Here is a 25,136-nt window from a genome sequence, read left to right as displayed (position 1 = left end):
TGCAACCAAAGTATGCACACACGACGACAGTTTGACAATGCTAGACAAGAGTTTACTGTCATATCATTACAAGGATGTACACAAAATAAATAGCATCAAAGCATTACTGACAATATCGCTGTACCACTCGTTAGTATGACAATCAACATATTGAACCTAACCTGATTGATTGTGCTTTGTGTTCTGGCTCCATTAGTTTGCAATCAACCGTCGAACAGTGTGTTTCTCTTTCCTAAGAAGCTCAGGTTGCTAACGCTGCCGATGATTGCTTGAAGCCTTCATAACCTAAACAAATGTCATCTATCAATAAATATTACCTAAAACAATGTTTTGAACATAACAGACAATCATTTTTGTCAGAACAATAGCTATTCCGATGCCACTAGAGCAAATTTACATGTTTTTTAATTATACATCCAATTTTCCGCAATTTCGATAATTTTTCCGCATGTTCCGAAATATCTTAAAACGTACAATTATGTGTGTATAAGTTACTCAGACAGATGTCATTTATCCCAAACCTTTATCCCTTGACCCTTTTCTAATTCCCCCAGAATTAATTACTTGCAAAACCCTTGCAATCCCAAACTTCTGCTTAAAGAACCAAACTGAAAGTAGTAACAAGATCGCCCAGCTAAGTTATATATACAACTCTGCCCATTAAACCATCGCTTTGAACTATAACTTGGAGACAAGCTGCTTAAGCACGAATCCCCCATAAAACTTAGATATTTCAAATCCTCTGTTTGTCGAGATGGCTTTGTTTCGTTAACAGAAATTGTCACCATTATCTTTGACTTACTTTTTGATTTTTCTGTTCTGCACCATGTGTATTGCTTCAAGTGCGGTGTTCATTCGAATCTTTTCGTTTTCGGGTAGACATTTTCGAGTTCGGCTTCCGACAGGTTTCTGATATGCGTCGTCAACGGACTTGAAAGAAATAAGTCAATGGGAGACTTCTATCCACACACATGTAACACAACTGAACCCTAATTTGTGGGCAGTTAAGTGCCGCTAAGAATGAAATAATATGACTTGCAGATTAAATGGTTTGCAACCAAAGTATGCACACACGACGGCAGTTTGAAAATTCTAGACAGGGGTTTACTGTCATACCATTGCAAGAATGTACACAAAATAAATAGCATCAATGTTGTACTGACAATATCGCTATAACACTCGTCAGTATGGCAATCAACATATTGAACCTAACCTGATTTATTGTGCTTTGTGTTCTGGCTCCATAGTTTGCATTCAACCGACAAATAGTGTGTTTCTCTTTCCTAAGGAGCTCAGCTTGCTAACACTGCTGATGATTGCTTGAAGCCTTTATAACCTAAAAAAATCGAATTGATAAATAAATGTTCCCTAAAACAATCTTTTGAACATACCAGATAATCATGGTTGTCAGAACACTAGCTATTCCGATGCCACAGGTTTAAATTTACATGTTTTTTAATTACTCATTCATTTTTCCGCAATTTCGCAAACATTTCCGTATGTTCCGAAATGTCATAAAGCGTACAATTATGTGTGTATAAGATACTCAGACAGATGTCATTTATTCCAAACCTCTATCCCGTGACCCTTTTCTAATTCCCCCAGAATTATTTACTTGCAAAACCCCTGCAATCCCAAACTTCTGCTTAAAGAAATAAACTTAAAGTAGTAACAAGATCGCCCAGCCAAATTATATATACATCTCTGCCCATTAAACCATCGCTTTGGACTATAACTTGGAAACGAGGTACAAGCGTTACTTAAACACGACATACCCCAAAAAACTTAGATATTTCACATTCTCTGTTTGTCGAGAAGGCTTTGTTTCATTAACACCAATTGTCACTATTATCTTTGACATACTTTTTTATTTTTTTGTTCTGCACCATGTGTATTGCTTGATGTAAGGTGTACATTCGAATTTTTTCGTTTTCGGGTAGATATTATCGAGTTCGGCTTCCCACAGGTTTCTCATATGCGTCGTTAGTAAATGGATGATGCTCGACAAAACAGATTCTGTCGTGTCCTAGTGGGAAACATCGTACAGCGCTCTTACAGCTGAAAAGAAATAACAAAATGACAGCAGGCTTGAAAGAATTAAATCAATGAGAGACTTCTATTAAAACACATGTAATACAACTGAACCCTAATTTGTGAGCAGTTAGGTGCCGCTAAGAATGCAATAACATGACTTGCAGATTAAATGGTTTGCAACCAAGGTGTGCACACACGACGGCAGTTTGAAAATGCTAGACAGGGGTTTACTGTCATAACATTGCAAGAATATACACAAAATAAATAGCATCAATGTAGTACTGACAATATCGCTGTAACACTCGTCAGTATGGCAATCAACATATTGAACCTAACCTGATTTATTGTGCTTTGTGTTCTGGCTCCATAGCTTGCATTCAACCGACAAATAGTGTGTTTCTCCTTCCTAAGAAGCAATGCTTGCTAACGCTCCCGATGATTGCTTGAAGCCTTCATAACCTAAACAAATTAAATTGATAAATAAATGTTCCCTGAATCAATGTTTTGAACACACCAGACAATTATTGTTGTCAGAACACTAGCTATCTCGATGCCACAAGTTTAAATTTACATGTTTTTTAATTACACATTAAATTTTCCGCAATTTCGATAATTTTTCCGTATGTTCCGAAATGTCGTAAAACCTACAATTATGTGTGTATAAGTTACTCAAGTAGATGTCATTTATCCCAAACCTTTATCCCTTGATCCTTTTCTAATTCCCCCAGAATTATTTACTTGCAAAACCCCTGCAATCCCAAACTTCTGCTTAAAAAACCAAACTTAAAGTAGTAACAAGATCGCCCAGCTAAGTTATATATACAACTCTGCCCATTAAACCATCGCTTTGGACAATAACTTGGAGACAAGTTGCTTAAGCACGAACCCCCCATAAAACTTAGATATTTCAAATCCTCTGTTTGTCGAGATGGCTTTGTTTCGTTAACACCAATTATCACCATTATCTTTCACTTACTTTTTTATTTTTTTGTTCTGCACGATGTGTATTGCTTGATGCACGGTGTTCATTCGAATCTTTTCGTTTTCCGATAGACATTATCGAGTTCGAGTTCCCACACGTTTCTGATATGCGTCGTTAGTAAATGGATGATGCTCGACAAAATAGATTCTGTCGTCTCCTAGTGGGAAGCATCGTACAGCGCTCTTACAACTGAAAAGAAATAACAAAATGTCAACGCACTTGAAAGAAATGAGTCAATGAGAGACTTCTATCCACACACATGTAAAACAACTGAACGCTAATTTTTGCGCAGTTAGGTGCCGCTAAGAATGCAATAACATGACTTGCAGATTAAATTTCTTGCAATCAAAGTATGCTCACATGACGACAATTAGAAAATGCTAGACTAGAGTTAACTGTCATATCTTTACCAGAATGTAAGCAAAATGAATAGCAATAAAGTATTGCTGACAATATCGCTGTACCACTCGTTAGTATGGCAATCAACATATTGAACCTAACCTGATTGATTGTGCTTTGTGTTCTGGCTCCATAGCTTGCATTCAACCGACAAATAGTGTGTTTCTCTTTCCTAAGAAGCTCAGGCTGCTAACGCTGCCGATGATTGCTTGAAGCCTTCATAACCTAAACAAATGTCATCTATAAATAAATATTACCTAAACAATGTTTTGAACATACCAGACAATCATTGTTGTCAGAACACTAGCTATCCCGATGCCACAAGTTTAAATTGATATGTTTTTTAATTACACATTTAATTTTCCGCAATTTCGTACCACTGTTCCCTTATTTTTCAAACTTTCCCAATTTCGATAATTTTTTAGTTTTCCGAAATGTCGTAAAACGTACAATTATGTGTGTATAAGTTACTCAAGTAGATGTCATTTATCCTAAACCTCTATCCCTTGACCTTTTTCTAATTCCCCCAGAATTGTTTACTTGCAAAACCCCTGCAATCCCAAACTTCTGCTTAAAAAACCAAACTTAAAGTAGTGACAAGATCGCCCAGCTAAGTTATATATACAACTCTGCCCATTAAACCATCGCTTTGGACTATAACTTGGAGACAAGTTGCTTAAGCATGAACCCCCAAAAAACTTAGATATTTCAAATCCTCTGTTTGTCGAGATGGCTTTGTTTCGTTAACACCAATTGTCACCATTATCTTTGACTTACTTTTTGATTTTTTTGTTCTGCACGATGTGTATTGCTTGATGCACGGTGTTCATTCGAATCTTTTCGTTTTCGGGTAGACATTTTCGAGTTCGGCTTCCGACAGGTTTCTGATATGCGTCGTCAACGGACTTGAAAGAAATAAGTCAATGGGAGACTTCTATCCACACACATGTAATACAACTGAACCCTAATTTGTGGGCAGTTAAGTGCCGCTAAGAATGAAATAATATGACTTGCAGATTAAATGGTTTGCAACCAAAGTATGCACACACGACGGCAGTTTGAAAATTCTAGACAGGGGTTTACTGTCATACCATTGCAAGAATGTACACAAAATAAATAGCATCAATGTTGTACTGACAATATCGCTGTAACACTCGTCAGTATGGCAATCAACATATTGAACCTAACCTGATTTATTGTGCTTTGTGTTCTGGCTCCATAGTTTGCATTCAACCGACAAATAGTGTGTTTCTCTTTCCTAAGGAGCTCAGCTTGCTAACACTGCTGATGATTGCTTGAAGCCTTTATAACCTAAACAAATCGAATTGATAAATAAATGTTCCCTAAAACAATCTTTTGAACATACCAGATAATCATGGTTGTCAGAACACTAGCTATTCCGATGCCACAAGTTTAAATTTACATGTTTTTTAATTACTCATTCATTTTTCCGCAATTTCGATAACATTTCCGTATGTTCCGAAATGTCTAAAAGCGTACAATTATGTGTGTATAAGATACTCAGACAGATGTCATTTATTCCAAACCTCTATCCCGTGACCCTTTTCTAATTCCCCCAGAATTATTTACTTGCAAAACCATTGCAATCCCAAACTTCTGCTTAAAGAAATAAACTTAAAGTAGTAACAAGATCGTCCAGCCCAGCCAAGTTATATATACATCTCTGCCCATTAAACCATCGCTTTGGACTATAACTTGGAAACGAGGTACAAGCGTTACTTAAACACGACATACCCCAAAAAACTTAGATATTTCACATTCTCTGTTTGTCGAGATGGCTTTGTTTCATTAACACCAATTGTCACTATTATCTTTGACATACTTTTTTATTTTTTTGTTCTGCACCATGTGTATTGCTTGATGTAAGGTGTACATTCGAATTTTTTCGTTTTCGGGTAGACATTATCGAGTTCGTCTTCCCACAGGTTTCTGATATGCGTCGTTAGTAAATGGATGAAGCTCGACAAAACAGATTCTGTCATGACCTAGTAGAAAACATCGTACAGCGCTCTTACATCTGAAAAGAAATAACAAAATGTCAACGGACTTGAAAGAAATAAGTCAATGAGAGACTTCTATCCACACACATGTAATACAACTGAACCCTAATTTGTGGGCAGTTAAGTGCCGCTTAGAATGAAATAACATGACTTGCAGATTAAATGGTTTGCAACCAAAGTATGCACACACGACGGCAGTTTGAAAATGCTTGACAGGGGTTTACTGTCATACCATTGCAAGAATGTACACAAAATAAATAGCATCAATGTAGTACTGACAATATCGCTCTACCACTCGTCAGTATGGCAATCAACATATTGAACCTAACCTGATTTATTGTGCTTTGTGTTCGGCTCCACAGTTTGCACTCAACCGTCGAACATTGTGTTTCTCTTTCCTAAGAAGCTCAGGTTGCTAACGCTGCAGATGATTGCTTGAAGCGTTCATCACCTAAACAAATTAAATTGATAAATAAATGTTCCCTGAAACAATGTTTTGAACATACCAGATAATCATGGTTGTCAGAACACTAGCTATCCCGATGCCACAAGACCAAATTTCCTTTTTTTCATTACTCATTTAATTTTCCGCAATTTCGATAATATTTCCGTATGTTCCGAAATGTCGTAAAACCTACAATTATGTGTGTATAAGTTAATCAAGTAGATGTCATTCACCCAAACCTCTATCCTTTAGGACTTTCTAATTCCTCCAAGAATTATTTACTTGCAAAACCCTCGCAATCACAAATTTCTGCTTAAAAGAACTAAGTTTAAAGTAGTAACAAGATCGCTCAGTCCGGTTAAATATACAACTCTCTTTGGACTATAACTTGGAAACGATGTACAAGCGTTACTTAAATACGACCCACCCCAAAAAATAAGATATTTCAAAACCCCTGTTTGTCGAGATGGCTTCGTTTCGTTAAAACCAATTGTCACCAATATCTTTCACTTACTTTTTTATTTTCTTGTTCTGCACCATGAGTATTGTTTGATGTAAGGTGTACATTCGAATTTTTTCGTTTTCGGGTAGATATTACCGAGTTCGGCTTCCCACAGGTTTCTCATATGCGTCGTTAGTAAATGGATGATGCTCGACAAAACAGATTCTGTCGTGTCCTAGTGGGAAACATCGTACAGCGCTCTTACAGCTGAAAAGAAATAACAAAATGACAGCAGGCTTGAAAGAATTAAATCAATGAGAGACTTCTATTAAAACACATGTAATACAACTGAACCCTAATTTGTGAGCAGTTAGGTGCCGCTAAGAATGCAATAACATGACTTGCAGATTAAATGGTTTGCAACCAAGGTGTGCACACACGACGGCAGTTTGAAAATGCTAGACAGGCGTTTACTGTCATAACATTGCAAGAATGTACACAAAATAAATAGCATCAATGTAGTACTGACAATATCGCTGTAACACTCGTCAGTATGGCAATCAACATATTGAACCTAACCTGATTTATTGTGCTTTGTGTTCGGTTCCATAGTTTGCATTCAACCGACAAATAGTGTGTTTCTCTTTCCTAAGGAGCTCAGCTTGCTAACGCTGCTGATGATTGCTTGAAGCCTTTATAACCTAAACAAATTAAATTGATAAATAAATGTTCCCTGAAACAATGTTTTGAACATACCAGACAATCATGGCTGTCAGAACACTAGCTTTTCCGATGCCACAAGACCAAATTTCCTTTTTTTTCATTACTCATTTAATTTTTCGCAATTTCGATAATATTTCCGTATGTTCCGAAATGTCGTAAAACCTACAATTATGTGTGTATAAGTTAATCAAGTAGATGTCATTTACCCAAACCTCTATCCTTTAGGACTTTCTAATTCCTCCAAGAATTATTTGCTTACAAAACCCTCGCAATCACAAATTTCTGCTTAAAAGAACTAAGTTTAAAGTAGTAACAAGATCGCTCAGTCCGGTTAAATATACAACTCTCTTTGGACTATAACTTGGAAACGATGTACAAGCGTTACTTAAATACGACCCACCCCAAAAAATAAGATATTTCAAAACCCCTGTTTGTCGAGATGGCTTCGTTTTGTTAAAACCAATTGTCACCAATATCTTTCACTTACTTTTTTATTTTCTTGTTCTGCACCATGAGTATTGTTTGATGTAAGGTGTACATTCGAATTTTTTCGTTTTCGGGTAGATATTATCGAGTTCGGCTTCCCACAGGTTTCTCATATGCGTCGTTAGTAAATGGATGATGCTCGACAAAACAGATTCTGTCGTGTCCTAGTGGGAAACATCGTACAGCGCTCTTACAGCTGAAAAGAAATAACAAAATGACAGCAGGCTTGAAAGAATTAAATCAATGAGAGACTTGTATTAAAACACATGTAATACAACTGAACCCTAATTTGTGAGCAGTTAGGTGCCGCTAAGAATGCAATAACATGACTTGCAGATTAAATGGTTTGCAACCAAGGTGTGCACATACGACGGCAGTTTGAAAATGCTAGACAGGCGTTTACTGTCATAACATTGCAAGAATGTACACAAAATAAATAGCATCAATGTAGTACTGACAATATCGCTGTAACACTCGTCAGTATGGCAATCAACATATTGAACCTAACCTGATTTATTGTGCTTTGTGTTCGGTTCCATAGTTTGCATTCAACCGACAAATAGTGTGTTTCTCTTTCCTAAGGAGCTCAGCTTGCTAACGCTGCTGATGATTGCTTGAAGCCTTTATAACCTAAAAAAATCGAATTGATCAATAAATGTTCCCTAACAATCTTTTGAACATACCAGATAATCATGGTTGTCAGAACACTAGCTATTCCGATGCCACAAGTTTAAATTTACATGTTTTTTAATCACTCATTCATTTTTCCGCAATTTCGATAACATTTCCGTATGTTCCGAAATGTCATAAAGCGTACAATTATGTGTGTATAAGATACTCAGACAGATGTCATTTATTCCGAACCTCTATCCCGTGACCCTTTTCTAATTCCCCCAGAATTATTTACTTGCAAAACCATTGCAATCCCAAACTTCTGCTTAAAGAAATAAACTTAAAGTAGTAACAAGATCGTCCAGCCCAGCCAAGTTATATATACATCTCTGCCCATTAAACCATCGCTTTGGACTATAACTTGGAAACGAGGTACAAGCGTTACTTAAACACGACATACCCCAAAAAACTCAGATATTTCACATTCTCTGTTTGTCGAGATGGCTTTGTTTCATTAACACCAATTGTCACTATTATCTTTGACATACTTTTTTATTTTTTTGTTCTGCACCATGTGTATTGCTTGATGTAAGGTGTACATTCGAATTTTTTCGTTTTCGGGTAGATATTATCGAGTTCGGCTTCCCACAGGTTTCTGATATGCGTCGTTAGTAACTGGATGATGCTCGACAAAACATATTCTGTCATGTCCCAGTGGGAAACATCGTACAGTTCTCTTACAACTGAAAAGAAATAACAAAATGTCAACGGACTTGAAAGAAATAAGTCAATGAGAGACTTCTATCCACACACATGTAATACAACTGAACCCTAATTTGTGAGCAGTTAGGTGCCGCTAAGAATGCAATAACATGACTTGCAGATTAAATGGTTTGCAACCAAGGTGTGCACACACGACGGCAATTTGAAAATGCTAGACAGGGGTTTACTGTCATAACATTGCAAGAATATACACAAAATAAATAGCATCAATGTAGTACTGACAATATCGCTGTAAAACTCGTCAGTATGGCAATCAACATATTGAAACTAACCTGATTTATTGTGCTTTGTGTTCTGGCTCCATAGCTTGCATTCAACCGACAAATAGTGTGTTTCTCCTTCCTAAGAAGCAATGCTTGCTAACACTGCTGATGATTGCTTGAAGCCTTTATAACCTAAACAAATCGAATTGATAAATAAATGTTCCCTAAAACAATCTTTTGAACATACCAGATAATCATGGTTGTCAGAACACTAGCTATTCCGATGCCACAGGTTTAAATTTACATGTTTTTTAATTACTCATTCATTTTTCCGCAATTTCGATAACATTTCCGTATGTTCCGAAATGTCTAAAAGCGTACAATTATGTGTGTATAAGATACTCAGACAGATGTCATTTATTCCAAACCTCTATCCCGTGACCCTTTTCTAATTCCCCCAGAATTATTTACTTGCAAAACCCCTGCAATCCCAAACTTCTGCTTAAAGAAATAAACTTAAAGTAGTAACAAGATCGCCCAGCTAAGTCATATATACAACTCTGCCCATTAAACCATCGCTTTGGACTATAACTTGGAAACGAGGTACAAGCGTTACTCAAACACGACCCACCCCATAAAACGTAGATATTTCAAATTCTCTGTTTGTCGAGATGGCTTTGTTTCATTAACACCAATCGCCACCATTATCTTTGACTTACTTTTTTATTTTTTTGTTTTGCACCATGTGTATTCCTTCAAGTGCGGTGTTCATACGAATCTTTTCGTTTTCGTGTAGACATTATCGAGTTCGGCTTCCCACAGGTTTCTGATATGCGTCGTTAGTAAATGGATTTTGCTCGACAAAACAGATTCTGTCATGTCCTAGTGGGAAACATCGTACTGCGCTCTTACAGCTGAAAAGAAATAACAAAATGACAGCAGGCTTGAAAGAAATAAGTCGATGAGAGACTTGTGTCAAAACACATGTAATACAACTGAACCCTAATTTGTGGGCAGCTAAGTGCCGCTAAGAATGAAATAACATGAGTTGCAGATTAAATGGTTTGCAACCAAAGCATGCACATACGACGACAGTTTGAAAATGCTAGACAAGAGTTTACTGTCATATCATTACAAGGATGTACACAAAACAAATAGCATCAATGTAGTACTGACAATATCGCTGTACCACTCCTTTGTATGGCAATCAACATATTGAACCTAACCTGATTTATTGTGCTTTGTGTTCTAGCTCCATAGTTTGCACTCAACCGTCGAACACTGTGTTTCTCTTTCCTAAGAAGCTCAGGTTGCTAACGCTGCAGATGATTGCTTGAAGCGTTCATCACCTAAACAAATTAAATTGATAAATAAATGTTCCCTGAAACAATGTTTTGAACATACCAGATAATCATGGTTGTCAGAACACTAGCTATCCCGATGCCACAAGACCAAATTTCCTTTTTTTCATTACTCATTTAATTTTCCGCAATTTCGATAATATTTCCGTATGTTCCGAAATGTCGTAAAACGTACAATTATGTGTGTATAAGTTACTCAAGTAGATGTCATTTATCCCAAACCTCTATCCTTTAGGACTTTCTAATTCCTCCAAGAATTATTTGCTTACAAAACCCTCGCAATCACAAATTTCTGCTTAAAGAACTAAGTTTAAAGTAGTAACAAGATCGCTCAGTCCGGTTAAATATACAACTCTGCCCATTAAACCATCGCTTTGGACTATAACTTGGAAACGATGTACAAGCGTTACTTAAATACGACCCACCCCAAAAAATAAGATATTTCAAAACCCCTGTTTGTCGAGATGGCTTCGTATCGTTAAAACCAATTGTCACCAATATCTTTCACTTACTTTTTTATTTTCTTGTTCTGCACCATGAGTATTGTTTGATGTAAGGTGTACATTCGAATTTTTTCGTTTTCGGGTAGATATTATCAAGTTCGGCTTCCCACAGGTTTCTCATATGCGTCGTTAGTAAATGGATGATGCTCGACAAAACAGATTCTGTCGTGTCCTAGTGGGAAACATCGTACATCGCTCTTACAGCTGAAAAGAAATAACAAAATGACAGCAGGCTTGAAAGAATTAAATCAATGAGAGACTTCTATTAAAACACATGTAATACAACTGAACCCTAATTTGTGAGCAGTTAGGTGCCGCTAAGAATGCAATAACATGACTTGCAGATTAAATGGTTTGCAACCAAGGTGTGCACACACGACGGCAGTTTGAAAATGCTAGACAGGCGTTTACTGTCATAACATTGCAAGAATGTACACAAAATAAATAGCATCAATGTAGTACTGACAATATCGCTGTAACACTCGTCAGTATGGCAATCAACATATTGAACCTAACCTGATTTATTGTGCTTTGTGTTCGGTTCCATAGTTTGCATTCAACCGACAAATAGTGTGTTTCTCTTTCCTAAGGAGCTCAGCTTGCTAACGCTGCTGATGATTGCTTGAAGCCTTCATCACCTAAACAAATTAAATTGATAAATAAATGTTCCCTGAAACAATGTTTTGAACATACCAGACAATCATGGCTGTCAGAACACTAGCTTTTCCGATGCCACAAGTTTAAATTTCCTTTTTTTAATTACTCATTTAATTTTCCGCAACTTCGATTATATTTCCGTATGTTCCGAAATGTCGTAAAACGTACAATTATGTGTGTATAAGTTACTCAAGCAGATGTCATTTATCCCAAACTTCTATCCCTTGACACTTTCTAATTCCCCCCAGATATATTTGCTTACAAAACCCTCGCTATCACAAATTTCTGCTTAAAGAACTAAGTTTAAAGTAGTAACAAGATCGTCCAGCCCAGTTAAATATACAACTCTGCCCATTAAACCATCGCTTTGGACTATAACTTGTAAACGAGGTACAAGCGTTACTTAAACACGACCCACTACATAAAACTTAGATACTTCAAAACCCCTGTTTGTCGAGATGGCTTTATTTCGTTAAAACCAATTGTCACCAATATCTTTCACTTACTTTTTTATTTTCTTGTTCTGCACCATGAGTATTGTTTGATGTAAGGTGTACATTCGAACCTTTTCGTTTTCGGGTAGACATTACCGAGTTCGGCTTCCCACAGGTTTCTGATATGCGTCGTTAGTAAATGGATGATGCTCGACAAAACAGATTCTGTCGTCTCTTAGTGGGAAACATCGTACAGCGCTCTTACAGCTGAAAAGAAATAACAAAATGTCAACGGACTTGAAAGAAATAAGTCAATGGGAGACTTCTATCCACACACATGTAATACAACTGAACCCTAATTTGTGCGCAGTTAGGTGCCGCTAAGAATGCAATAACATGACTTGCAGATTAAATGGTTTGCAACCAAGGTGTGCACACACGACGGCAGTTTGAAAATGCTAGACAGGGGTTTACTGTCATAACATTGCAAGAATGTACAGAAAATAAATAGCATCAATGTAGTACTGACAATATCGCTGTAACACTCGTCAGTATGGCAATCAACATATTGAACCTAACCTGATTTATTGTGCTTTGTGTTCGGTTCCATAGTTTGCATTAAACCGACAAATAGTGTGTTTCTCTTTCCTAAGGAGCTCATCTTGCTAACGCTGCCGATGATTGCTTGAAGCCTTTATAACCTAAACAAATCGAATTGATAAATAAATGTTCCCTTAAACAATGTTTTGAACATACCAGATAGTCATGGTTGTCAGAACACTAGGTATTCCGATGCCACAAGTTTAAATTTCCTTTTTTTAATTACTCATTTAATTTTCCGCAATTTCGATAATATTTCCGTATGTTCCGAAATGTCGTAAAACGTACAATTATGTGTGTATAAGTTACTCAAGCAGATGTCATTTATCCCAAACCTCTATCCCTTGACACTTTCTAATTCCCCAGAATTATTTACTTGCAAAACCCTCGCAATCCCAAACTTCTGCTTAAGGAAATAAACTTAAAGTAGTAACAAGATCGCCCAGCCAAGTTAAATATACAACTCTGCCCATTTAACCATCGCTTTGGACTATAACTTGGAAAAGATGTACAAGCGTTACTTAAATACGACCCACCCCAAAAAAATAAGATATTTCAAAACCCCTGTTTGTCGAGATGGCTTTGTTTCGTTAATACCAATTGCCACCATTATCTTTCACTTACTTTTTTATTTTTTTGTTCTGCACCATGTGTATTGCTTGATGTAAGGTGTACATTCGAATTTTTTCGTTTTCGGGTAGATATTATCGAGTTCGGCTTCCCACAGTTTCGGATACGCGTCGTTAGTAAATGGATGATGCTTGACAAAACTGATTCTGTCATGTCCTAGTGGGAAACATTACAGCTGAAAAGAAATAACCAAATGACAGCAGGCTTGAAAGAAATAAGTCAATGAGATTTCTATCCACACACATGTAATACAACTGAACCCTAATTTGTGGGCAGTTAGGTGCCGCTAATAATGTAATAACATGACTTGCAGATTATATGGTTTGCAACCAAGGTGTGCACACACGACGGCAGTTTAAAAATGCTAGGCAGGGGTTTACTGTCATACCATTGCAAGAATGTACACAAAATAAATAGCATCAATGTAGTACTGACAATATCGCTGTAACACTCGTCAGTATGGCAATCAACATATTGAACCTAACCTGATTTATTGTGCTTTGTGTTCGGTTCCATAGTTTGCATTCAACCGACAAATAGTGTGTTTCTCTTTCCTAAGGAGCTCAGCTTGCTAACGCTGCTGATGATTGCTTGAAGCCTTTATAACCTAAACAAATCGAATTGATAAATAAATGTTCCCTGAAACAATGTTTTGAACATACCAGACAATCATGGCTGTCAGAACACTAGCTTTTCCGATGCCACAAGACCAAATTTCCTTTTTTTCATTACTCATTTAATTTTTCGCAATTTCGATAATATTTCCGTATGTTCCGAAATGTCGTAAAACCTACAATTATGTGTGTATAAGTTAATCAAGTAGATGTCATTTACCCAAACCTCTATCCTTTAGGACTTTCTAATTCCTCCAAGAATTATTTGCTTACAAAACCCTCGCAATCACAAATTTCTGCTTAAAGAAGTAAGTTTAAAGTAGTAACAAGATCGCCCAGCCCAGTTAAATATACAACTCTGCCCATTAAACCATCGCTTTGGACTATAACTTGGAAACAAGGTACAAGCGTTACTTAAACACCACCCACCCCCAAAAAATAAGATATTTCAAAACCCCTGTTTGTCGAGATGGCTTTGTTTCGTTAAAACCGATTGTCACCATTATCTTTCACTTACTTTTTTATTTTTTGTTCTGCACCATGTGTATTCCTTCAAGTGCGGTGTTCATACGAATCTTTTCATTTTCGGGTAGACATTATCGAGTTCGGCTTCCCACACGTTTCTGACATGCGTCGTTAGTAAATGGATGATGCTCGACAAAACAGATTCTGTCATGTCCTAGTAGGAAACATCGTACAGCGCTCTTACAGCTGAAAAGAAATAATAAAATGTCAACGGACTTGAAAGAAATAAGTCAATGGGAGACTTCTATCCACACACATGCAATACAACTGAACCCTAATTTGTGGGCAGTTAAGTGCCGCTAAGAATGAAATAACATGACTTGCAGATTAAATGGTTTGCAACCAAAGTATACACACAAGACGGCAGTTTAAAAATGCTAGACAAGAGTTTACTGTCATACCATTGCAAGGATGTACACAAAATAAATAACATCAAAGTATTACTGACAATATCGCTGTACCACTCGTTAGTATGGCAATCAACGTATTGAACCTAACCTGATTTATTGTGTTTTGTGTTCTTGCTCCATAGTTTGCACTCAACCGTTGAACAGTGTGTTTCTCTTTCCTAAGCAGCTCAGGTTGGGTGTAGATTCACCTGAAACACCCACTAAAAGCCATTTTCTTTTTAACTTCTTTCCCTAATTCAATCGACTATTTCACATACTATTTGTTTTATTGAGGTTTGTCACGATTACAAATTCTTGTTTAATCTATCCGACCTGTTTAAAGCCGAAATTTGTACCGAATTCCAACACGAGATTGCCATTTACATTTTTAAGGGTGGCAAAGGTCATACAGCTTTACTTGAAGGGGGCCACAAGGCAAAAAAGTTACCTTTAGGGGGCTGTGCACGGTCCACGAAAGGTTGAGAACCACTGATTTAGACTATAACTTGGAAAAAAATGTACGTGCGTTGCACACGAACCCCCATCTCAACCCATAAAAAATATGATGTTTGAAACCTTTGTTTGGCGAGGTGCTTTTGTTTCGTTTACGTCAATTGACACCTTTATTTTTTGCTTACTTTTTTATTTTCCTGTTTGAAGTGTGCTTCCTTTTGTTCCACATTCATGTAAATCTTTTCATTTTCCAGTTGAAATTTTCGAGTTCCACTTCGTATGCGTCACTGGTAAATGAATGATGATCCACAAAGCAGATTCTGTCGTCGTACAGCGTTCTCACTGCTGGAACGAAATGACAAAATAACAACATGCTTTAAAGAAATGAGGCAGTGAAACACGTGCATCAACACGCAAAACAAATCAATTGGGATTGTTTACAAACAAAAGTGTGTACACAAGACAGTTTGAAAATTTAGGACAAGAGTTTACTGTCAAGCCATTGTAAGGACGTACACAAAATTAATAGCATCAATGTTTTTCTAATAAAATCGCTGTACCACTCTTCAGTATGTCAACATTTTCATCATACCTGGTACAATGTGTTTTGCGGTCTGGCTCCAAAGTTTGAATTCAATCGACAAACGGGGTGCTTCTTCATAAGCAGCTCGGTTTGCAAACGCTGATGATGATTGCTTGAAACCTTCATAACCTAAAGAAATGCAATCGATAAATAAATGTTTCCCCATAACAATAATGTCTTCAACTCTTCATCATACCCGACAATGTATTTTAGCTATTCCGATAGCACAAGACCAAATTTACATGTTTTTAATTATTCATCTAATTTTAGTAATTTTGCACTTTTGTTTCTCTAATTTCCATACTTTCGCAATTTTGATAATTTTTCAGCATATTCCAAAACGCATGAAAATTTGAAATTATATGTGTATAGGTCACTCATACCGTTCGCTTACTCCACTAACCCTTTTCGGGCCCCAAACCTCACTCCATAAAATAAAAGCTATGATGTTTTGAAACCGTTGGCTTTGTTTCGTTTGCGTGATTGTCACCTTTGTCTTTAATACTTTTGTATTTTCCTGCTTAGCGCCCAGTGTGCTTCCTTTTGTGCGATGTCCATTTGAATCTTTTCATTTTCAAGTAGAAATTAACGAGTTCGACTTCTCAAAAGTTTCTCGTATGCGTCATTGGAAAGTGAATGATGCTCCACAAAACAGTTTCCGTCGTGTTCTCGCGTGAAACATGGTACAGCGTTTTTACGGCTAAAAAGAAGAAATAAATAACAACGAAAAGAAATAAGAAATAAAAGAGTTAATGAAAGACGTGTATCGACACCCACATAATCCAATTGAACCCTATTTTTGTGCGCAATTAGGAACCACCATTAGGGTTTCAACAAGACCAGATTACTCGGTTTACAAACAAAAGTATGTAGCCAAACCAAACCATTGTCAAACCATTACAAAGACGTACACAAAATTAATAGCATCAATGTATTACTGACAATCAGTGCGGGATTAAGGGTCTACTGGCCTGTAGGCACATGTTATAAGTGGCCCGAAAATCAGGGTTCCCAACTAAAAAAATAGAATTATCAGTGTTGCCAAATCAAAAAAGTGGCCTGGATTTTTGACCGGCACGTGCCTACTTTGCCTAATGATTCATCCGGCACTGCTGACAATATCGCTATTACCACTCAATAGTAGTGCAATGATAAAAACTGCTCAGTTTCAAATGAAGTGTCTCGTTCTGTTTAGCAGCTCGGTGCTTAAAACGTCATTGTGCTCGATAAATAAATGTTACCTAAAACAATGTGTTGAACATAGGAGACCATTATTTTATTCTCAGTAATCCACCAGCTATACCGATATCACAAGACCAAATTTGAACCCCGCCATTTTGTTAATTTTTTCATATGTTACGAAATGTCTAAACGTGCAATATGTGTAGCCTATAAGTCACTCAGACGGTTCGCTTAAACCTGTCTGTCATTGGTCAAACCTAATGTTGTTCTACGTTCAAAATTGAGGTTGTTTGCAGGCAATTTTTCCTCATATGAAATATTTGACATATATTTTAACAAAATTTAAAAGGTGTCTCGCAAAATGCGTTCTGCTGTAAACGCACAAAGTGTGTCGTGGAGTTAACGGGACAGAAAAGAGTTAGCTCTTGGATCCAACATGGTACCCTGCTGGTTAAAAAAAACTCTGCAACAGTTTTAAAAATAAAGTTGTTCTGCATTCAAAATTGAGGTTGTTTGCAGCTAATTTTTCCACATGAGAAAATTTTTACATAAAAATTGAAGAAAGGGACTTACTAAAAGCGTTCTGCTGTAAAAACGCGTAAAGGGTGTGTCGTAAAGTCAACGGGACAAAAAAAAGTTCTAGGCTCAACATTGAATCCTTCTAGTAAAAACCTTACCTCCTGGACAGTTGGTGATCACAAGCGTTTTAGCCTAATTTTTGCGTGTTATAACGCTGACAGTTACGATTTCTGCTAATGATCAAAATATGTAAAAAAAAAGATCTTACAGTAGAAGGACAATACTCTGCACAGCTTTTTTTTGGCTAGATTTCATTTTTTTGGCTAAATTTCATTAAAATGCTCTATACGTTATAATTAAAATTTTTCAATTTTTGTTTTGGAACTGTGTCTTGCATTAATTTGCAATTTTACATAGTAACTGAAATATTGTGGTAAAGTTTTTGTAATTGGGGAAATTATTCTGCCAGAATGACACTGGTCAATTATTCTGCCAAAATGACACTGGTCATAAGTTTGTTTATAAACAGATGATTGATGGCGCAAGGATATATTTTCACAATGGTACAATTAAATTGTTTTACTTACTATTTTCTGTGATCGAATATTAACTAAATTTTAGGTTTCACTGAGGCATAAAATTAGTTTTTTAAATCACTTTGGCAACAAAAGGTTGCATCATATTTTCATTCTTGTGCCAATGGAACGTTACTTTCATATCATGGTTTGAAAATTGGCAAAATGTTTAAAACTAAACACTGATATCAGATTTGCCAAACTCATGAAATATTACGTCACATTAGTTAGATTCAGAAATCTTTACAAACAAATTTTCACACATATGTTCGAAACTCTAAATATGCAATTATTGCCCAAGTTCATGCTGCATTTAAAAATAACAGGTTTTTGTTGGTACCACTTTGCAAGAATTTGAAGCGCGACCGAATTTCCAAACAAAATCGACAAAATTCACAATTAGGGTCTTGACAAATAAAACATTTTGTTAGCCATCAACATGTGTTTTACGGATTCGATTGATCTAATATTGGAATCAATCTCTACCTGTCTAAGTTAAAACGTAAACACACTTGAAACAAACAAACAACACAAAACAACACTGACCAAGGTAAAAAAAAACATTATTCAAAACATGCAACTGATTTTGTGCACAAAACAAAACACACAAACAATTGTCCAGTGCAAAATTACATTTTTTTAGAAAATATTCACTTGGAAATACCGGTATTGTCCAGTATATCTTCTATGAGTTGCTGAAACTAAGAATGGAAATGAAAAATATTTTCCATTCTCAGTTATTTAAGAACATGAATGGTGAATGTCTGTACATGAATGATGATTGTCTGCACATGAATGGTGATTGTCTGTACATGAATGGTGATTGTCTGTACATGAATGGTGATTGTCTGTACATGAATGGTGATTGTCTGTACATGAATGGTGATTGTCTGTACATGAATGGTGATTGTCTGTACATGAATGGTGATTGTCTGTACATGAATGGTGATTGTCTGTACATGAATGGTGATTGTCTGTACATGAATGGTGATTGTCTGCACATGAATGGTGATTGTCTGTACATGAATGGTGATTGTCTGTTGAACAGGAACTGTTGAAGGGTCCAATAATGTTCAGTTCAAACACATGTCTTCTCTTCAGTCTGCAGAACACAACTTGTATTAACACTATTTTAGTATATTTGTCTGTCAAAACCACACAACAGATAGGTTTTTATGACTGAATTTAAATGACTAACGTTGCAGCTTACAAATGTAACTTGTCCAAACTATTTTATGCATACACTTGCTCATGAAGATTTGTTACCAGGTCAAACATAAACAACACAGTATTATATGCTAGTTGCAAGAAACAAAAAATGTGTACCCTTTAAGCACAATCAAAAATAATTGGAATGATTTCATGGCAAAAAAAAGTTGATTAACTCATTGTCATGATGACGAATCAGTAAAAAATAACTTTGATGGCAAAACGTTTTCAAGTTTAAGGTCCTAAGACAAAAACAAGCAGGTCATGTATCGTAAAATAATTCATCAGAAATATCAAATCATCTATCCCAAGTCTGTTTCCTATGCTTCTTCAAATAGCTGTGAAAGTCATTATTTGGCCGATTAAGGCAAATTTTTGAATACTAAATGAGTAAACTACTGCAAACAATTGTTTGAAATTTCAGCGCATTAGGGCTTGTATTTCTGGCCTAAAACCAAAAAAGATTATTTCGGGATTTAAGGGGTGATGATTACTTCGGGGTTAAAGAGGTAAAAAATGGGTAAATCCAATACAAAAATAGAAAATTATTTAGAATACCTTACATTGCACCAACCAACAAAGCATGAAACTCTTAGATCATCTACTTTCCAACCAACAAAGCATGAAACTCTTAGATCATGTACTTTAGTCAGTACAGCCGTTTTTAAAATTTTACATTTTGGGGGCTTGTGGGTGAACGGCTGGGTCATTTGGGGGTCAAACTTTAAGAGAATCAAGTTTTAAACAATAGCTAACATCTGTGTAAATTTGAATAAATTTAAAGCACTCTTTCTTGCCCAAATGCGTTTGACAAACCAGTATCAGACAGAAATGAATATTTCGGGGTTTAAGGGGTAAAAATGGGTAAATCCTGTTAAAAGTTAGAATTCTTTAGAAAACCTCACACTGCACCAACCAACAGAGCCCATAACTCCTAGATGATGTACTTTAGTCAGTACAGCCGTTTTAAAATTTTTACATTTTGGGGGCCTGCGGGCGAATCGCTGGGTCATTTGGGGTTAAACTTCAGGAGGATCAAATTTGGATTAATATGTAACATCTGTCAAAATTTTAATAAATTTGGAGCACTCTTTCTTGACCAAACGCGTTTAACAAACCAGCGTTAGACGTAAAAAAGAAAAAAAATACGGACAAAAACAATATGTGTCCCCTTCATAGAAGGGGACCCATAATAAAAGTTAACATATAACCTAGCATTTAAATACCTCATTAAAAGCTGTCTTCTGCAAAAAATAATGTCCAGCAGTTTAGTTTTCTGATTGGAATTACAAGTGTCTCATCTGCGGGTCAGCCAATAACTTAAACCTAAAAGATAAATAGCAAATTATAACTAGAAGGGTGGCTTAGCACATTTTGTCATTGCCTATACACTATAACCTATTTTAAAACATTCATATATTTCCTCTGCTTATTTTATATTGGGTCCCACATTATCCAGCGTCTTTATAACCTTAGTTGTTTCTGCAAGCAGAAGCTCATGGGTCCCCACACATGCAAAGTTAAAAATAATGCATTTCAAGAGATTACCATGAGAAAGTCGGGTGTTGTAAGGTAAAACACAGTGATCAGCACTGGGCTTAAATAATAATACTATAAAACCACAATAATTCAATCAATAGTACTACAAAATTTGAGCCCAATCCGCCAATGTTTAAAGGTTTGACCACTAGATGTGTTTTGAGCAACAACCATTAATGCTTCTGACTACATAGATCTGTTAACAACCCCCTAACTGCCATGCCACAAAAACATCCAACAAGCAACCCACAAACACAAGTAACACACAACTGGTTGCCCTTGTAACACTATTGGGCCACAGAAATCTTTCGTTTGTGGTGCCCAATAACATACAAATACGTTTTACACTTTGGGGGCTAGTGGGGTGAATGTTGGGGCTACAGGGTTGAACACAACAATCAACACCTATAAATGGCCTCTTCTTCAAGCTATCCAAATTTCAGCCCATTTCGACACTGTTTAAAACCCCACCCATTTTAAGGGGTTAACAGGGTAAATACTGGGGTTATCAACACAAACAAAGTGGGAAGCACATCTACATAACTATCTTTACCATATGTGTAAGTTTCATCCGAATCCATTAAACATTTGATGGCAAAACGAGTCGGACAAATTTTGTGGGGTAAAAAAACATTTTAGGGGGCTTGCGGGGTAAGTACTAGGGTTATCAACACAAACAAAGTGGGATGCACATCTACATAACTATATCTACCATCTGTGCAAATTTCACCCAAATCCATTATACATTTGATGGAAAAAAAGAGTCGGACAAACTATGGGTGAAAAAAAACATTTTAGGGGGCTAGCGGGATAAATAGTGGGGTTATCATCACAAACCAAATAGGATGCACATCTACATAACTATATCTACTATCTGTGCAAATTTCACCCAAATCCATTAAACATTTGATGGAAAAACGTGTCGGACAAACTTTGGGTGAAAAAAACCATTTTAAGGGGCTAGCGGGGTAAATAGTGGGGTTATCAACACAAACAAAGTGGGATACACATCTACATAACTATACCTACCATCTGTGTAAGTTTCATCTAAATTCATTAAACATTTGATGGCAAAACGAGTCGGACAAACTTTGGGGTAAAAGGGGGCTAGCGGGGTAAATACTGGGGTTATCAACAAAAACAAAGTGGGATGCACATCTACATAACTATATCTACCATCTGTGTAAATTTCATTGAAATCCATCAAACATTTCATGGAAAAACGAGTCGGACAAACTTTGGGGGAGGAAAAAAAAAAGAAGAAAGGGGACCCATAATTATAATCAAATCATAGCAAATCTATGCATTTGATCCTATATTTGTTTAGTGTACTTTATAGCATAAGATGACAAAATGTGTGCCACAACCCATTGTCAGGCTGTGGGAATAAGAAACAGAACATGACTGTTATTTACTACACTTAACCATAGATGACAGCACTTATTGCCCATAAAATAACCTAATACATCTATGTCTGTGTCTTTTTTGACTCATGAGTGGCAATAAATTCCCATGCACCAAACAATTGTAATTTTGAAATGCTTTCAGTGAATTCTTTAGGTTCAAATAATTGCACAGATTTTGCATGGAATTTCAACTTGACTGCCGTGCACATTTGCATAAATTAATGAATTTTTGATTTACAAGTGGATTAAAAGGTTCATGCAATTTGTATGTAATTCCTGCAAGACTATCACAAAAATAATGACAAAAACCACAACAAATTGTCATCAGTTTTGCTATACCTCTTTTCATTGACTCTATTAATGAAATTAAGCTTGTTACAACCAAGCAGTTTATTGTTCTACATTAACATAAAGTTTCTCAGAAAATTTACTGGAGTTGTCTTAGGGAGCTGTTCAATATTGCAAGGACAGCATATTTGAATGGAGACAAGAAAAAATCAAAAATTGCACATGCCCCAGATTGGAAAGTTTTTTTTTTGCGCTGAGGATATTTTTTTCGTCAAAATAATTGCGCGGATTTTTGCGCGGAATACAAATTTTCTGCGCGGATTGATAGACTTTTGATTGACAGGTGGATTTAACGATTAACACACTTTGCATGTAGCGCTTGCAACACTTTCTGACAAAAAGAACACAAGATAAACACTACAAAACTTCAGTTTTGCTCTATTGCACATGCAGCGTTTCGCTAAACTCTACAAATTATCATTTTCATAATGATTCAAACATTTTTGTGCTGTTACATTTCTTTCTTATGAAGTAATTTGAGAATGCAAAACTGCCCTAAATTATTATTTGTCACACAGAAAACATTATTTTATGTAACTTGCCTAGCCGGCAGTCACTTTAATGTCATAACTACGTCCTAAAAATACTGATAAATGTACTTTTAAAGACTACATTAGCCAATTATAGATGTTATTACAAGCGTGACGATTGGTAAGTTATGATGCGCTTGACTGATTTACATGGATTATTTGCGAAATAAGGTTTGTGACGACATAGAACTTCATTGTGCAATATAAATTTTAAAATTTTATCGAAAGTTTATTAAAGTTATCTATGGAAGCTGTGCTAAGCTGCGCAGACCACTTTTTTGCGCGGATTACATGTCAAAAGCCTAAATTTGTGCGGATTACAAGGGAAAATCCAAAATATTGCGCGGAGGATTTATCCTTTAGGGCAGGGGTGGGGAACCTACTTAGAGTCGCGGGCCGCATGAATTGCACAACATTTTCGGGTGGGCCAAATACTTTTTTTAATTTCAAATTCCGTGTAAAATACCCAAAGCACACAAGTGGTTTCACATTTCATCGATACAGATTTGATACCTTCTTTGCTGCTACACGTTCGAATAAAGACATACAGGTTTATCACTTATTTTGACTAAAAATTAAGAGTTTCACCATTCTTTATTGAACACCCTAGCACGATTATCCCGATCTGTCATTTTTTCCGAGAGATATTGGAAATAACAATATAGGGATCCACAGTAATAGCTCTAAAATGAATTTAAAACTACCATCACATGGCAAATAATTTGTTACTGAGAGGCAATCGAGTGACTGTTATGTCACAAATAGAGCAAGTGGTTGAATGTATGGCATTTTAATAAGTTTGGCGTCATAAAGTGGAATGGGAAGATTAGCAATAATGTCGAAGTCGTTTCAACGAAACATTTGTACATAAACATTTCATTGTTTTTTTATGCTATGTTGTATACTGTTCTTGAAGAAAATTGTGACCGGGGCCACGCTAAAAAGGCAAGCGGGCCACATGTGGCCCACGGGCCGCAGGTTCCCCACCCCTGCTTTACGCCATTCTTTCCAATCTGGCACTAACCAGACACAAATTGGATATATAATTCATCTGTGTGGTACTGTTCCAAGGCTAACAGCTAAAGCAGCAGAAAACTTCTGCACACAGACCTACCTTTCAGATGCTGAATGTTGTTTCAAAGCCTTGAATGAAAAAGAAAAACTGCCTCAGCCTTTTAAGCCCATCACCTCCATCTAGGCACGACAGTGATATCAGGTAGGTGAAATGCAAAAGAAAAATAACACCCAGTCTTGTCATAATTTGGGCTGGAGTAGAAGACATGTTTTGGATTTCATTCTCTCTGTTGCAATTCAAATCTTGGCAATGAAATGAATAATAATCCTCTAGAAACCTGACAAAATATAAGGTACAAGTTAAAATTCGTACAAGGCGGGAAAGTTTCTTAGTAAACTGTGAAACTGGGTCATCGAAAGACAACGTTTCGAACTTAAATTAAAACTCAAACTTTTGGACTATTATTTCAAAACCAAGTTAGCAAACGATTTTGTCTTTAAGCTTCATAAATCTGCGACAAAACGACCAAAAACAGTCTCAACTTTGAAGATAAAAAATTTCGCCATGTCTGTTTACAAACTGCTGATTAATGACGCAATGTTTATTTTCACAGTTGTTCAATAAATATGTTTTGTGCTCAATAATTTTCGAAAATAAATGCACATTAACGAACTCCTTAACTGTGGGTTCCATCGAGGCGAAAAAGTATAACTTTTAAATCAATTTTGTATCAAAAAGACGCATCCTACTATCGTTCTTACGCCAAGGACCGTTACTTCTCTATTTGAGTTTGCATTCAGCAAACGGCCATCGCGCGGTCAATCTGTAATAAACTATAACAAAATAGTTTATTACCAATTGATTGGCTTAAAACAAAACAGGAGATAGCCAGCAATAGCTCAATTTCGGCACTTGAAACTTCTGGAAAAATGTT

The 25,136-nt window shown here is 36.3% G+C and overlaps 1 long non-coding RNA gene across 1 annotated transcript; it reads right to left on the bottom strand.

The window, feature by feature from the left end:
- Positions 1 to 50: 50 nt before the first annotated feature.
- LOC145237596 (uncharacterized) lies at positions 51 to 24,727 on the bottom strand. The gene is made up of 32 exons (XR_013862009.1): positions 24,302 to 24,727; positions 20,591 to 20,690; positions 16,370 to 19,257; positions 15,889 to 16,008; positions 15,482 to 15,641; positions 14,953 to 15,064; positions 14,447 to 14,640; positions 13,801 to 13,922; positions 13,310 to 13,490; positions 12,665 to 12,786; positions 12,158 to 12,352; positions 11,511 to 11,632; positions 11,004 to 11,198; positions 10,357 to 10,479; positions 9,850 to 10,044; positions 9,200 to 9,322; positions 8,693 to 8,887; positions 8,041 to 8,162; positions 7,534 to 7,728; positions 6,903 to 7,024; positions 6,396 to 6,590; positions 5,766 to 5,887; positions 5,259 to 5,453; positions 4,604 to 4,726; positions 4,193 to 4,320; positions 3,518 to 3,640; positions 3,011 to 3,205; positions 2,371 to 2,493; positions 1,864 to 2,058; positions 1,214 to 1,336; positions 803 to 930; positions 51 to 285 (listed from the first exon to the last, which is right to left on the bottom strand). It is a non-coding gene; the product is annotated as an uncharacterized LOC145237596 (long non-coding RNA).
- Positions 24,728 to 25,136: the final 409 nt, after the last annotated feature.

Source organism: Phallusia mammillata, chromosome 7, assembly GCF_965637545.1.
Source record: "Phallusia mammillata chromosome 7, kaPhaMamm4.hap1.1, whole genome shotgun sequence".
Lineage (NCBI taxonomy): Eukaryota > Metazoa > Chordata > Ascidiacea > Phlebobranchia > Ascidiidae > Phallusia > Phallusia mammillata.
The sequence above is the reverse complement of the archived record's forward strand: the minus strand, read 5'-3'. Positions and strand labels throughout refer to the sequence as shown.